Raw genomic sequence first — 15,398 nt, 5'->3', positions numbered from 1 at the left:
AGCGCACAGTGCTTCCTTCTCTGCAGACACAGCGCTCGGTGAGCGCTGTGTCTGCAGCGATCGTGAAGGCAGGGACACCTGGGCACTGTCCCTGCCTTGTCTTAGGGTTGCCCTGCTGTCACTGACAGCGGGCAACCCGATCAGCAGCTGCACGATTAGCGTGCAGCTGCTATTTCTGACAGGACGTTTTAAAACGTGCTGTCAGAAATAGACGTCCACCCATAGGACGTTTATAGTCTATGGGCGGACGTGAAGCGGTTAATAAAACTAATTCAATATAATATTGTTACATGCTAGCAAAATCTTTAATAGGCTGCAATTCAGTACAACTAGGAGGTCAAACATACACAAGGATAGAGATCTCGTGACTAGAGATGAGCGAACTTCTGTTTTAAGTTCGGCGTCTAAAGTTCGGCTTCCGGTTAGCGGAGGATCCCGATATGGATTCTGAATTCCGTTGTGGTCCGTGGTAGCGGAATCAATAATGGCCATTATTGATTCCGCTACCACGGACCACAACGGAATTCGGAATCCATATCGGGATCCTCCGCTAACCGGAAGCCGAACTTTAGACGCCGAACTTAAAACAGAAGTTCGCTCATCTCTACTCGTGACAAAAGCTACAAAAGGACACAGATTTCAGGACATGTCCAGCTAAAGAATAAAGGCGAGGAAGAAAACAAAGTGGCTTGTTGGAAACCATCCCCTATTTCCAGCACCCAGTGCACATGCCCTGCTGAAGACCCCTTCGGCTACCCCCCAGTGAAAACAGCTATCCACCTGTTAAGATGTAAATCAGTGTCCAAACCTAAAGAGCCATGGAACACACTGGGGTCATCAAAAAAGTTCAGAAAAAGGCATTGTAAGAAGATGTTTAAGTGACTCATTCGAAAGCTTTTGTGAAACGCATGATTTGCTGGACTTAGACATGAGTAAATGTTTAAAAATTTGTTTTGTGTCCGATTAATCAAACAAAAAAATAATAATTTGATTTGTGTCCAGATCGATTCTACACAAATCAAATATGGCCTGAAAATAGGTTTGACACTCTGAGGTCTCCTAGGATTTTATGTTTTTAATATATCTTTTCGTTTATCTTTTTTTTTAATGAATTTTATACACTGACATATATAGCTGTGGGTAAACACATGGTTAAAGGTTTTAACAAACAACCAGTTTTAACCTCTTCAGTACCGAGCCACTTTTCCCCTTAAATCCCAGGACAATTTTAGCAAATCTGAAGTGTCAGATAATAATACTGGAACGCTTTTACTTATCCAAGCCATTCTGAGATTGTTTTCTCGTGACACATTGTACTTTGTGTTAGTGATAAATTTGAGTGAATATATTTTACCTTTATTTATTAAAAAAATCCCAAATTTACAGAAGATTTGGAAAAATTAAAAATTTTCAAAATTTTAATTTCTCTGCTTTTAAGGGCCCATGCACGACTGCGTGCAAACCTTATTACATATGCGGACCCAAAGAAGCAGAGGAGTGGAGTGGAAGGGCTCTAGGGAGCGCTTCTGTGGCATTTTGGTCTGTACCTCTGCACGGCAAAAAAAATAAAACATACTCTGTTTTTTTCTGGTGCAGACGGATCGCTGACCCATTCAAGTTGAATGAGTCTTCATCTGTCAGCACAAGCCACACAAACGGTGCCCGTATATTGGAGACTGCAATTTGACGGCCTCAATGCACGGCACGGGCGGCACACGTTCGTGTGCATGACTCCTAAGTCAGATAATGACACCTCATAAAATAATTATTACTTTACATTTCCCATATGTCTATTTTATGTTTGCATCATTTTGTAAATTACATTTTTTTTTCTAGAACGTTAGAAGGCTTAGAATTTTAGAAGCAATTCTTAAAATTTTTAAGAAAATTTCCAAAACCCACTTTTTTAAAGACCAGTTCACTTATAAAGTCACTTTGTGGGGCTTAGTAGAAACCACCCATAAATTACCACATTTTCGAAGCTACACCACTCAAGTTATTAAAAACTGATTTTACAAATGTTCTTAACTAGGGATGAGCGAACCCGAACTGTATACTGAATTTTGGGGTGTCCGTGACACGAACCCGAACATTTTAGTAAAAGTCCGGGTTCGGGTTCGGTGTTCGTCGTTTTCTTGGCGCTTTTTGAAAGGCTGCAAAGCAGCCAATCAACAAGCATCATACTACTTGCCCCACGAGGCCATCACAGCCATGCCTACTATTGGCATGGCTGTGATTGGCCAGTGCAGCATCTGACCCAGCCTCTATTTAAGCTGGAGTCATGTAGCGCTGCACGTCACTCTGCTCTGATCAGTGTAGGGAGAGGTTGCAGCTGCGACGTTAGGGCGAGATTAGGCAGTGATTAACTCCTCCAAAACACTTAAGTCAGTGATCGATCTACAGCTGTGGATCATTGAACTGCTGCTATTCAATTGCTCACTGTTTTTAGGCTGCCCAGAGCGTTTTTCAGTCACTTTTTTCTGGAGTGATCGGCGGCCATTTTGTGTCTTGTGGTGCGCCAGCACAAGCTGTCACCAAGTCCATTTAACCATCGATAGTGTGGTTATTTTTTTGCGATATCCTACATCAGGGGCAAGCTGCCACCAAGTCCATTTAACCATCAATAGTGTGGTTATTTTTTTAGCTATATCCTACATCAGGGGCAAGCTGCCACCAAGTCCATTTAACCATCAATAGTATGGTTATTTTTTGGCTATATCCTACATCAGGGGCAAGCTGCCACCAAGTCCATTTAACCATCAATAGTGTGGTTATTTTTTTGCTATATCCTACATCAGGGGCAAGCTGCCACCAAGTCCTTTTAACCATCAATAGTGTGGTTATTTTTTGGCTATATCCTACATCAGGGGCAAGCTGTCACCAAGTCCATTTAACCATCAATAGTGTGGCTATTTTTTTTGCTATATCCTACATCAGGGGCAAGCTGCCACCAAGTCCATTTAACCATCAATAGTGTGGCTATTTTTTGGCTATATCCTACATCAGGGGCAAGCTGCCACCAAGTCCATTTAACCATCAATAGTGTGGTTATTTTTTGGCTATATCCTACATCAGGGGCAAGCTGCCACCAAGTCCATTTAACCATCAATAGTGTGGTTATTTTTTTGCTATATCCTACATCAGGGGCAAGCTGCCACCAAGTCCATTTAACCATCAATAGTGTGGTTATTTTTTTAGCTATATCCTACATCAGGGGCAAGCTGCCACCAAGTCCATTTAACTATCAATAGTATGGTTATTTTTTGGCTATATCCTACATCAGGGGCAAGCTGCCACCAAGTCCATTTAACCATCAATAGTGTGGTTATTTTTTTGCTATATCCTACATCAGGGGCAAGCTGCCACCAAGTCCTTTTAACCATCAATAGTGTGGTTATTTTTTGGCTATATCCTACATCAGGGGCAAGCTGTCACCAAGTCCATTTAACCATCAATAGTGTGGCTATTTTTTTGCTATATCCTACATCAGGGGAAAGCTGCCACCAAGTCCATTTAACCATCAATAGTGTGGCTATTTTTTGGCTATATCCTACATCAGGGGCAAGCTGCCACCAAGTCCATTTAACCATCAATAGTGTGGTTATTTTTTGGCTATATCCTACATCAGGGGCAAGCTGCCACCAAGTCCATTTAACCATCAATAGTGTGGTTATTTTTTTGCTATATCCTACATCAGGGGCAAGCTGCCACCAAGTCCATTTAACCATCAAAAGTGTGGTTATTTTTTTGCTATATCCTACATCAGGGGCAAGCTGCCACCAAGTCCATTTAACCATCAATAGTGTGGTTATTTTTTTGCTATATCCTACATCAGGGGCAAGCTGCCACCAAGTCCATTTAACCATCAAAAGTGTGGTTATTTTTTTGCTATATCCTACATCAGGGGCAAGCTGCCACCAAGTCCATTTAACCATCAATAGTGTGGTTATTTTTTTGCTATATCCTACATCAGGGGCAAGCTGTCACCAAGTCCATTTAACCATCAATAGTGTGGTTATTTTTTGGCTATATCCTACATCAGGGGCAAGCTGCCACCAAGTCCATTTAACCATCAATAGTGTAGTTATTTTTTGGCTATATCCTACATCAGGGGAAAGCTGCCACCAAGTCCATTTAACCATCAATAGTGTGATTATTTTTTGGCTATATCCTACATCAGGGGCAAGCTGTCACCAAGTCCATTTAACCATAGATAGTGTGGTTATTTTTTCGCTATATCCTACATCAGGGGCAAGCTGCCACCAAGTCCATTTAACCATCAATAGTGTGGTTATTTTTTTGCTATATCCTACATCAGGGGCTTGGCTGTGCTTTCTATTTTATTGAGGGGTGAAATACAATTGCCAAAATAGCAGTACCCTAAATCTGGTGTTTCAGCTGTGGCCAGCCAATTGTAATACTGTCTGCTGTCTGGCAAAGTATATATTTTTGTTCTGGGTTGAAATACAATTCCCAACTTAGCAATTTCCTAATTCCTGCTGTATCAGGGCTACTTTAAATCTACTCATTAAAAGGGTATATTAGATTCAAGGTGCTGATAGGGTCATTCTCAATAACTTCACACACGCTACTGTTCATTTCCAAGTCTAATTCTGTCTGTAAACGTATACCTGTCACCCAGCGCCTAAATAATAGGCCTCAAATTTTTATTCAGCTAAATCTGTGGTTATTGCTGTAGCTGGTCAAGTTATTTTGTGTCCGTCAAAGCACAGTTTTTGTTCTGGGTTGAAATACAATTCCCAACTTAGCAATTTCCTAAATTAGTGGTTTCTGCTGTATCAGGCCTACTTTAAATCTATCCATAAAAGGGTATATTAGATTCAAGGTGCTGATAGGGTCATTCTCAATAACTTCACACACACGCTACTGTGCATATCCAAGTCTAATTCTGTCCGTAAACGTATACCTGTCACCCAGCGCCTAAATAATAGGCCTCAAATTTATATTCAGCTAAATCTGTGGTTATTGCTGTAGCTGGTCAAGTTAATTTGTGTCCGTCAAAGCACAGTTTTTGTTCTGGGTTGAAATACAATTCCCAACCTAGCAATTTCCTAAATTAGTGGTTTCTGCTGTATCAGGCCTACTTTAAATCTATCCCTAAAATGGTATATTAGATTCAAGGTGCTGATAGGGTCATTCTCAATAACTTTACACACACGCTACTGTGCATATCCAAGTCTAATTCTGTCCGTAAACGTATACCTGTCACCCAGCGCCTAAATAATAGGCCTCAAATTTATATTCAGCTAAATCTGTGAATATTGCTGTAGCTGGTCAAGTTATTTTGTGTCCGTCAAAGCACAGTTTTTGTTCTGGGTTGAAATACAATTCCCAACTTAGCAATTTCCTAAATTAGTGGTTTCTGCTGTATCAGGCCTACTTTAAATCTATCCCTAAAAGGGTATATTAGATTCAAGGTGCTGATAGAGTCATTCTCAATAACTTCACACACACGCTACTGTGCATATCCAAGTCTAATTCTGTCCGTAAACGTATACCTGTCACCCAGCGCCTAAATAATAGGCCTCAAATTTATATTCAGCTAAATCTGTCATTACTGCTGTGCCTGTATTAGTGTAATACGGTACCTAAATAGATAGCCAGATAGTGTTAGGTGTCTGTAAAAAAAAGGCCTGAATTTGAATTCAATACATTGGGCCAAATAATATTTTTCTTATTATGGTGAATGGTAACAATGAGGAAAACATCTAGTAAGGGACGCGGACGTGGTCGTGGTGGTGTTAGTGGACCCTCTGGTGCTGGGAGAGGACGTGGCCATTTTGCCACAGCCACACGTCCTAGTGAACCAACTACCTCAGGTCCCAGTAGCCAGCAGAATTTACAGCGATATTTGGTGGGGCCTAATGCCGTTCTAAGGATGGTAAGGCCTGAGCAGGTACAGGCATTAGTCAATTGGGTGGCCGACAGTGGATCCAGCACGTTCACATTATCTCCCACCCAGTCTTCTGCAGAAAGCGCACAGATGGCGCATGAAAACCAAGCCCATCAGTCTGTCACATCACCCCCATGCATATCAGGGAAACTGTCTGAGCCTCAAGTTATGCAGCAGTCTCTTATGCTGTTTGAAGACTCTGCTGGCAGGGTTTCCCAAGGGCATCCACCTAGCCCTTCCCCAGGGGTGGAAGAGATAGAATGCACTAACGCACAACCACTTATGTTTCCTGATGATGAGGACATGGGAATACCACCTCAGCACGTCTCTGATGATGACAAAACACAGGTGCCAACTGCTGCGTCTTTCTGCAGTGTGCAGACTGAACAGGAGGTCAGGGATCAAGACTGGGTGGAAGACGATGCAGGGGACAATGAGGTCCTAGACCCCACATGGAATGAAGGTTGTGCCACTGACTTTCAGAGTTCAGAGGAAGAGGCAGTGGTGAGACCGAGTCAACAGCGTAGCAAAAGAGGGAACAGTGGGCAAAAGCAGAACACCCGCCGCCAAGAGACTCCGCCTGCTACTGACCGCCGCCATCTGGGACCGAGCACCCCAAAGGCAGCTTCAAGGAGTTCCCTGGCATGGCACTTCTTCAAACAATGTGCTGACGACAAGACCCGAGTGGTTTGCACGCTGTGCCATCAGAGCCTGAAGCGAGGCATTAACGTTCTGAACCTTAGCACAACCTGCATGACCAGGCACCTGCATGCAAAGCATGAACTGCAGTGGAGTAAACACCTTAAAAACAAGGAAGTCACTCAGGCTCCCCCTGCTACCTCTTCTGCTGCTGCCGCCTCGGCCTCTTCTGCTGCTGCCGCCTCGGCCTCTTCCTCCGCCTCTGGAGGAACGTTGGCACCTGCCGCCCAGCAAACATGGGATGTACCACCAACACCACCACCTGCGTCACCAAGCATCTCAACCATGTCACACGGCAGCGTTCAGCTCTCCATCTCACAAACATTTGAGAGAAAGCGTAAATTCCCACCTAGCCACCCTCGATCCCTGGCCCTGAATGCCAGCATTTCTAAACTACTGGCCTATGAAATGCTGTCATTTAGGCTGGTGGACACAGACAGCTTCAAACAGCTCATGTCGCTTGCTGTCCCACATTATGTTGTTCCCAGCCGGCGCTACTTCTCCAAGAGAGCCGTGCCTTCCCTGCACAACCAAGTGTCCGATAAAATCAAGTGTGCACTGCGCAACGCCATCTGTGGCAAGGTCCACCTAACCACAGATACGTGGACCAGTAAGCACGGCCAGGGACGCTATATCTCCCTAACTGCACACTGGGTAAATGTAGTGGCGGCTGTGCCCCAGGCGAAGAGCTGTTTGGCGCACGTCCTTCCGCCGCCAAGGATCGCAGGGCAACAATCTTTGCCTCCTGTCTCCTCCTCCTCCTACTCAGCTTCCTCCTCCTCTTCTTCCACCTGCTCATCCAGTCAGCCACACACCTTCACCACCAACTTCAGCACAGCCCGGGGTAAACGTCAGCAGGCCATTCTGAAACTCATATGTTTGGGGGACAGGCCCCACACCGCACAGGAGTTGTGGCGGGGTATAGAACAACAGACCAATGAGTGGTTGCTGCCGGTGAGCCTCAAGCCCGGCCTGGTGGTTTGCGATAATGGGTGAAATCTCGTTGCAGCTCTGGGACTAGCCGGTTTGACGCTCATGCCTTGCCTGGCGCATGTGCTGAATTTGGTGGTGCAGAAGTTCATTCACAACTACCCCGACATGTCAGAGCTGCTGCATAAAGTGCGGGCCGTCTGTGAGCGCTTCCGGCGTTCTCATCCTGCCGCTGCTCGCCTGTCTGCGCTACAGCGTAACTTCGGCCTTCCCGCTCACCGCCTTATATGCGACGTGCCCACCAGGTGGAACTCCACCTTGCACATGCTGGACAGACTGTGCGAGCAGCAGCAGGCCATAGTGGAGTTTCAGCTGCAGCACGCACGGGTCAGTCGCACTGCGGAACAGCACCACTTCACCACCAATGACTGGGCCTCCATGCGAGACTTGTGTGCCCTGTTGCGCTGTTTCGAGTACTCCACCAACATGGCCAGTGGCGATGACGCCGTTATCAGCGTTACAATACCACTTCTATGTCTCCTTGAGAAAACACTTAGGGCGATGATGGAAGAGGAGGTGGCCCAGGAGGAGGAGGAGGAAGAGGGGTCATTTTTAGTACTTTCAGGCCAGTCTCTTCGAAGTGACTCAGAGGGAGGTTTTTTGCAACAGCAGAGGCCAGGTACAAATGTGGCCAGACAGGGCCCACTACTGGAGGACGAGGAGGACAAGGATGAGGAGGAGGTGGTGGAGGATGAAGCATGTTCACAGCGGGGTGGCACCCAACGCAGCTCGGGCCCATCACTGGTGCGTGGCTGGGGGGAAACGCAGGACGATGACGATTCGCCTCCCACAGAGGACAGCTTGTCCTTACCTCTGGGCAGCCTGGCACACATGAGCGACTACATGCTGCAGTGCCTGCGCAACGACAGCAGAGTTGCCCACATTTTAACGTGTGCGGACTACTGGGTTGCCACCCTGCTGGATCCACGGTACAAAGACAATGTGCCCACCTTACTTCCTTCACTGGAGCGTGATAGGAAGATGCGCGAGTACAAGCGCACGTTGGTAGACGCGCTACTGAGAGCATTCCCAAATGTCACAGGGGAACAAGTGGAAGCCCAAGGCGAAGGCAGAGGAGGAGCAAGAGGTTGCCAACGCAGCTGTGTCACGGCCAGCTCCTCTGAGGGCAGGGTTAGCATGGCAGAGATGTGGAAAAGTTTTGTCACCACGCCACAGCTAACTGCACCACCAACTGATATGGAACGTGTTAGCAGGAGGCAACATTTCACTAACATGGTGGAACAGTACGTGTGCACACCCCTCCACGTACTGACTGATGGTTCGGCCCCATTCAACTTCTGGGTCTCCAAATTGGTCAGAGCTAGCCTTTTATGCCTTGGAGGTGCTGGCCTGCCCGGCGGCCAGCGTTTTGTCTGAACGTGTATTCAGCACCACAGGGGGCGTCATTACAGACAAACGCAGCCGCCTGTCTACAGCCAATGTGGACAAGCCTACGTTCATAAAAATGAACCAGGCATGGATCCCACAGGACCTGTCCATCCCTTGTGCAGATTAGACATTAACTACCTCCCCTTAACCATATATTATTGTACTCCAGGGCACTTCCTCATTCAATCCTATTTTTATTTTCATTTTACCATTATATTGCGGGGCAACCCAAAGTTGAATGAACCTCTCCTCTGTCTGGGTGCCGGGGCCTAAAAATATCTGACAGTGGCCTGTTCCAGTGTTGGGTGACGTGAAGCCTGATTCTCTGCTATGACATGAAGACTGATTCTCTGCTGACATGAAGCCAGATTCTATGTTATGGGACCTCTCTCCTCTGCCTGGGTGCCGGGGCCTAAATATCTGCTATTTATAAAATCTATTTGCAATTTTAATAAATTTTTCTTGTAACACAGCAAGGGTTAACAGCCACACAAAACTAAATATTTATTACCATGATTCTGGTGTTTACAGAAACACCCCATATTTGGTTGTAAACTGCTGGATAGGCACACAGCAGGGCTCAGAAAGGATAGAGCACTATATGGTTTTTGGAAAGCAGATTTCACTGGGATAATTTTACGTTACCATGTTGCATTTGAAGACCTCCTGATGCACCCCCAACAGTAGAAACTCCAAAAAAGTGACCCCCATTTTAGAAACTACAGTATATGGTGACAGTTTTATTGGTATTATTTTGGGGTACATATGATTTTTGATCGCTCAATATTACACTTTGTTTTCAGGTAACCAAAATAAGGCTGTTCTGGCAATTTAAATTTTTTGTTTTTTACTGTATTCAGCTGACAGGATAGATCAAGTGTTATGTTTATCGAGCAGGTTGCTATGGACGCAACATTACCTAATATGTCTATTTTTTTGTTTCAGTTTTACATAATAAGTAGTGTTGAGCAAGCATGCTTGGCCAAACTGCTGTTCGGCTCGAGCATCGCTGTGCTCGGCCAAATACTGCGGGTGCTCGAGTACAATTTAATACAATGAAAGTCAATGGGAGACCCAAGCATCAAACCAGGCAACCCTGCTCTGAACATAAGAGGGTGTCTGGTTCACAAAAAAAGGTTAGAAATTGATGGAAACCCCATGAAAATGGTTTGGAAACAGCATTAGGAGGATGGCTGGATGCATCTGGGACTCCTATTACCTATCACATACAATAGACAACCACACAAAGGCTATATGCCAAAAGCCGGGTATGTGCAATCCAACAATCTATCCATGAGACAGATAACAGTCAGCATACCTTACAATGGCAGCCTTGTGCAGTATGAGACATTCCAAACCAGCTCTCATGTGACTGAGAGCCAGTAAGCCTCAAAGGTGCTTGATATCTGTTGGATGGATTGGGTGGACCTGCGTACCTAGATCAATATCATTAGGGTGACAAAAAAAATTCTGATTGTCCTAACATAATACTCAATAACCTTTCTATACAGTTTTATCATTTAAACTCAATTGCATAAACATGGGCATATGGGAAAGACATGCAAATGAGCAGAATCTGCCTTTTTTTCTCAGCTGAAAAACCATTTGCATTGAAAATTCACGATCTACACTACTCATGAACAGCGCCATCTATTGTATTCATAGTCTTGTCATAAGACTATGAAACCAATAGATGGCACTGTTCATCTTGTTGGGGTGCTAGTAAGTGGGGCACCCTGCTGTCATGGCGGGGAGTGGGGGAAACCCCCCACCGTGTGGTCTCAAAGGGTAAAGGGGATCAGCCTGGCCAAAAAGTAGTAATAAGGGAGCAGGTCACCTCCTATAACATCCCTAATTCTCTCCCTGACTCCTCACCGTATGAGCGGACCTCGATGGTGGGAAAGGTCATACCCTGGATACCTAATATCCTGAGTCGCCCTGGAAATCCCTCACTGAGGAGCAGGGTAGAGACGACCTGTTGATCCCAGTCATAGAGGAACAGGAGTCTCTATCTGAGGCGAGGCTGCAAGGAGAGGGGAACACATACAGCTATTGAGATGGCAGGTAAGCGAAAACCATAACACACTAACCTGCCACAGACACACTGACTGGAACCCGTGCACAAGTGCTGGTGTCCACACCAACATTAGAGGACACAGCACACACCACAAACCACACAGGGACCCAGGACACCCATAGCTGCAATAAACATAAGACAGGGGAATGTCTAGCCAAACATGCTGGACACCAAACACCACCAGACATGAAACACCAAACTAAACATACAAATAAGGACATGAAGGGAAGGAGACACCGGGATAACATTGATGACCACAAGGGTGGCCCTCACTGGACAGATGGAACACCCTGGACTGGAGCAGAGCTCCAGCATTAACCACAGCTGAAGTACAACTGACTCCAGCCAGGAAACCACAGAAGATATGTCAAGTGACCACACCCAGTCAGGGAGTTAACCCTTACAGCACCAGACAGAGGGAGGCTACAACTTAAAGGGGAAGTGCACACACAATCATACCAAACACGTAACCACCAGCAACAGCATGCGTGGCAACCATGAAGGCCGAGACACTGCCACCACATGCTCTCACAGCAATCACCCAGAAGGCCGAGACACTGCCACCACATGCTCTCACAGCAACACATTACCGCGGGCAACCGCAAGTGGGGCAACAGTGTCACAGCGTACACCATAGGCCGTGACACTCCCACCCCACAAAGCCCCCCCAACAAAAAAAAGGGGAACCAAACAGAACACCCAAAAAACAACAGGGCGGGGGGGGTTTTAGGGAAAAGTAACAGGATCAGCGTCAGTGCAAGCAAGTCTCTAAAAGACTGCTGCCAGCCCCCGGAACCACCTAGAAACCAGGCAGCCAGCCACCATACAGCTCAGAGAGACCGAACTTAACACTGAGTCCACCTCAGACCCAGTTCACACAAGGTCGCTGCCAGCAAGCATTCCCAACCAGCACACAGCCAGTACACCACAGGAATGCATCCAGCACACAACACAAGTGACAAAACCACTGAGACATGGACAAGGGGAAGTAAGAATATTCAGCGTCAGAGTAAGGATGTCTCTCTAAGACTGTGCCAGCCCATGGATCAACAAACAGGAACCAGGGCACCAGCCACCAAACAGCCCAGAGAAACCACACTGAACGCTGCGTCCACCTCAGACACGGCTCACACCAGGTCGCTGCCAGCATGCATCCCCAACCAGCACACAGCCAGTACACCACAGGAATGCATCCAGCACACAATACAAGCACCTGAACCACTGAGAAATGGACGAGGAGAAACGCAAACACCAGTGACGGTTCACACCAACTGCAACCAACTGTCACAGGGAACCGCACTGTTAACAGCGTCTCACCTTTCACCCTCCCTCCGGAGGATAAGCATGTGCGCCATAAAAAATGGCCGGCGACACATGCTGGGCCCTCTTCCGAAGGCACCAAGCATGGAAACTTTGTGGTCATACTGTCACGGCGGGGAGTGGGGGAAACCCCCCACCGTGCAGTGTCAAAGGGTAAAGGGGATCAGCCTGGCCAAAAAGGAGTAATAAGGGAGCAGGTCACCTCCTACAACATCCCTAATCCTCTCCCTCACAGTATGAGTGGACCCCGATGGTGGGACAGCTCATACCCTGGATACCTAATATCCTGAGTCGCCCTGGAAATCCCTCACTTAGGAGCAGGGGAGAGACGACCTGTTCATCCCAGTCGTAGAGGAACAGGAGTCTCTATCTGAGGCCAGGCTGCAAGGAGAGGGAAACACATACAGCTATTGAGATGGCAGGCAAGCGAAACCCATAACACACTAACCTGCCACAGACACACTGACTGGAACCCGTGCACAAGTGCTGGTGTCCACACCAACATTAGAGGACACAGCACACACCACAAACCACACAGGGACCCAGGACAACCATAGCTGCAATAAACATAAGACAGGGGAATGTCTAGCCAAACATGCTGGACACCAAACACCACCAGACATGAAACACCAAACTAAACATACCAACACCCTGAACATAACCCACTCCATACAAATAAGGACAGGAAGGGAAGGAGACACCGGGATAACATTGATGACCACAAGGGTGGCCCTCACTGGACAGATGGAACACCCTGGACTGGAGCAGAACTCCAGCACCAACCACAGCTGAAGTACAACTGACTACAGCCAGGAAACCACAGAAGATATAAGCCAAGTGACCACACCCAGTCAGAGAGTTAACCCTTACAGCACCAGACAGAGGGAGGCTACAACTTCAAGGGGAAGTGCACACACAAGCATACCAAACACGTAATCACCGGAAACAGCATGCGTGGCAACCATGTCACGGCAATCACACAGAAGGCCGAGACACTGCCACCGAATGCTCTCACAGCAACACGTTGCAGCGGGCAACCGCAAGTGTGGCAACAGTGTCACATCATGACTAAGGATCCACATCTACAGTGATCCGAAACCGGTCGATTTTCTGCATTGCTGTATGTTGGTTTTTATCTGCACGGGATTAAATAAAGCCTCAAGTATTTTTCAGTGAAGCTGGACCGTCTTTCTTTTTATTGGGATCCGTTGTGCGCCTAAGGTTCAGGGCGAGGTCCGGGCTCCTGGCTTCCTGTGGATGAGCGCGACATCTCCTAGTGTTGCTCCAACAGTGTCACAGCATACACCATAGGCCGTGACACCTGCTCAACAGAGTCCACACACTGTGTAGCACTCAGCCTATAATAGCCTGCGCTAACACTGGGGTGTATATCGGATTGCTGCTATTATTCACACATCTTCTAGCACTTTATCTGCGGTAATATAAGCTTGCTAGGGTGTATCTGAGGACTATTGCCCTGCTTGTAATGACTCATGAGCAGCGCCATCTATTGGTTTCATAGTCTTATGACAAGACTATGAATCTAATAGATGGCGCTGTTCATGAGTAGTGTAGATCGCAAATATTCTAATCGCGAATTTGTATTGTGAATTTTCTATGCAAAAGGCTGAGTGCTACACAGTGTGTGGACTCTGTTGAGCAGGGTGCCCCACCTACTAGCGCCACAACAAGTAAAACAGCGCCATCTATTGGTTTCATAGTATTATGACAAGACTATGAATACAATAGATGGCACTGTTCATGAGTAGTGTAGATCGGAAATTTTTCATGCAAATGATTTTTCAACTGAAAAACAAGGCATATTCTGCTAATTTCCATGTCTTTCCCATATGCCCATGTTTATGCAAATGAGTTTACATGACAAAACTGTATAGAAAGGTTATTGAATATTATCTTAGGACAATCAGAAAACTTTTTGTCACTCTAATGATATTGATCTAGGTGCGCAGGTCCACCCAAGCCATCCAACAGATATGAAGCAACTTTGAGGCTGACTGGCTTTCAATCAAAAGAGAGCTGGTGTGGAATGTCTCATACTGCACAAGACTGCCATTGTAAGGTATGCGGACTGTTATCTGTCTCATGGATAGATTGTTGGCTTGCACATACCCGGCTTTTGGCATATAGCCTTTGTGTGGTTGTCTATTGTATGTCATATGTAATGGGAGTCCAAGATACATCCAGACATCCTCCTAATGCTGTTTCCAAACTATTTTGGTGGGGTTTCTATCAATTTTTTACTTTTTTTGGTGAACCAGACACCCTCTTCTCTTCCGAGAAGGGGGTGCCTGGGGTTCTCCCATTGACTTCCATTGTGCTTGGTAGAGCACAAACACACTTTGGTGCTCGATCAACACTAATAATAAGGCATTTTTTTTTAAAAAAAACATGCTTTTGTGTCTTTATTTTCTGAAAGACATTTTTTTCTTATATCTGCTGACCATCTTGTCAAGGGGCTCGATTTTGGCGAAAGAGTAGACATTTTGATTGGTACTATTTTTGGGTACATCTTTTTATACAGCAGGTCATTACGGATGCAGCAATATCTATTATGTCTATTTTTTTTTGTTGTTTTACACAGTAAAAGCATTTTTGTAAAGAAAAAACGGAGCAGTCGCATAGAAGTGAATGAGGACACCAATTGCAATTACACTGCTCACTGCTGCAGTTACGACAGCAATAAGGTTAACAGGGAAGAGAAGGAGGCACTTGTACAAACACTGCTTTCTCGTCAAACAGCTGATCGGCAGGGGGTGCCGGGAGTCAGACCTCTGCCAATCTGATATTGATGAGGATAGGTCATCAATAAACAAAAAAGTGGACAACCCCTTTAATGCCAGAAGAAACAGTGACTTGTTCTACATAAGCATCCAAAAATTATGCCTTAACAGGAGCAGAATGTCTTCCCATTGAACAAGTCTGGAAAAATGTGTCAGTTTTATTTCTGAGCAGTAGCCACACAGTGTTCATGTGGAAAAGGTGAGGTGT

This window comes from Bufo bufo, chromosome 5, assembly GCF_905171765.1.
Source record: "Bufo bufo chromosome 5, aBufBuf1.1, whole genome shotgun sequence".
Lineage (NCBI taxonomy): Eukaryota > Metazoa > Chordata > Amphibia > Anura > Bufonidae > Bufo > Bufo bufo.
This window is presented reverse-complemented; position numbering follows the sequence as displayed.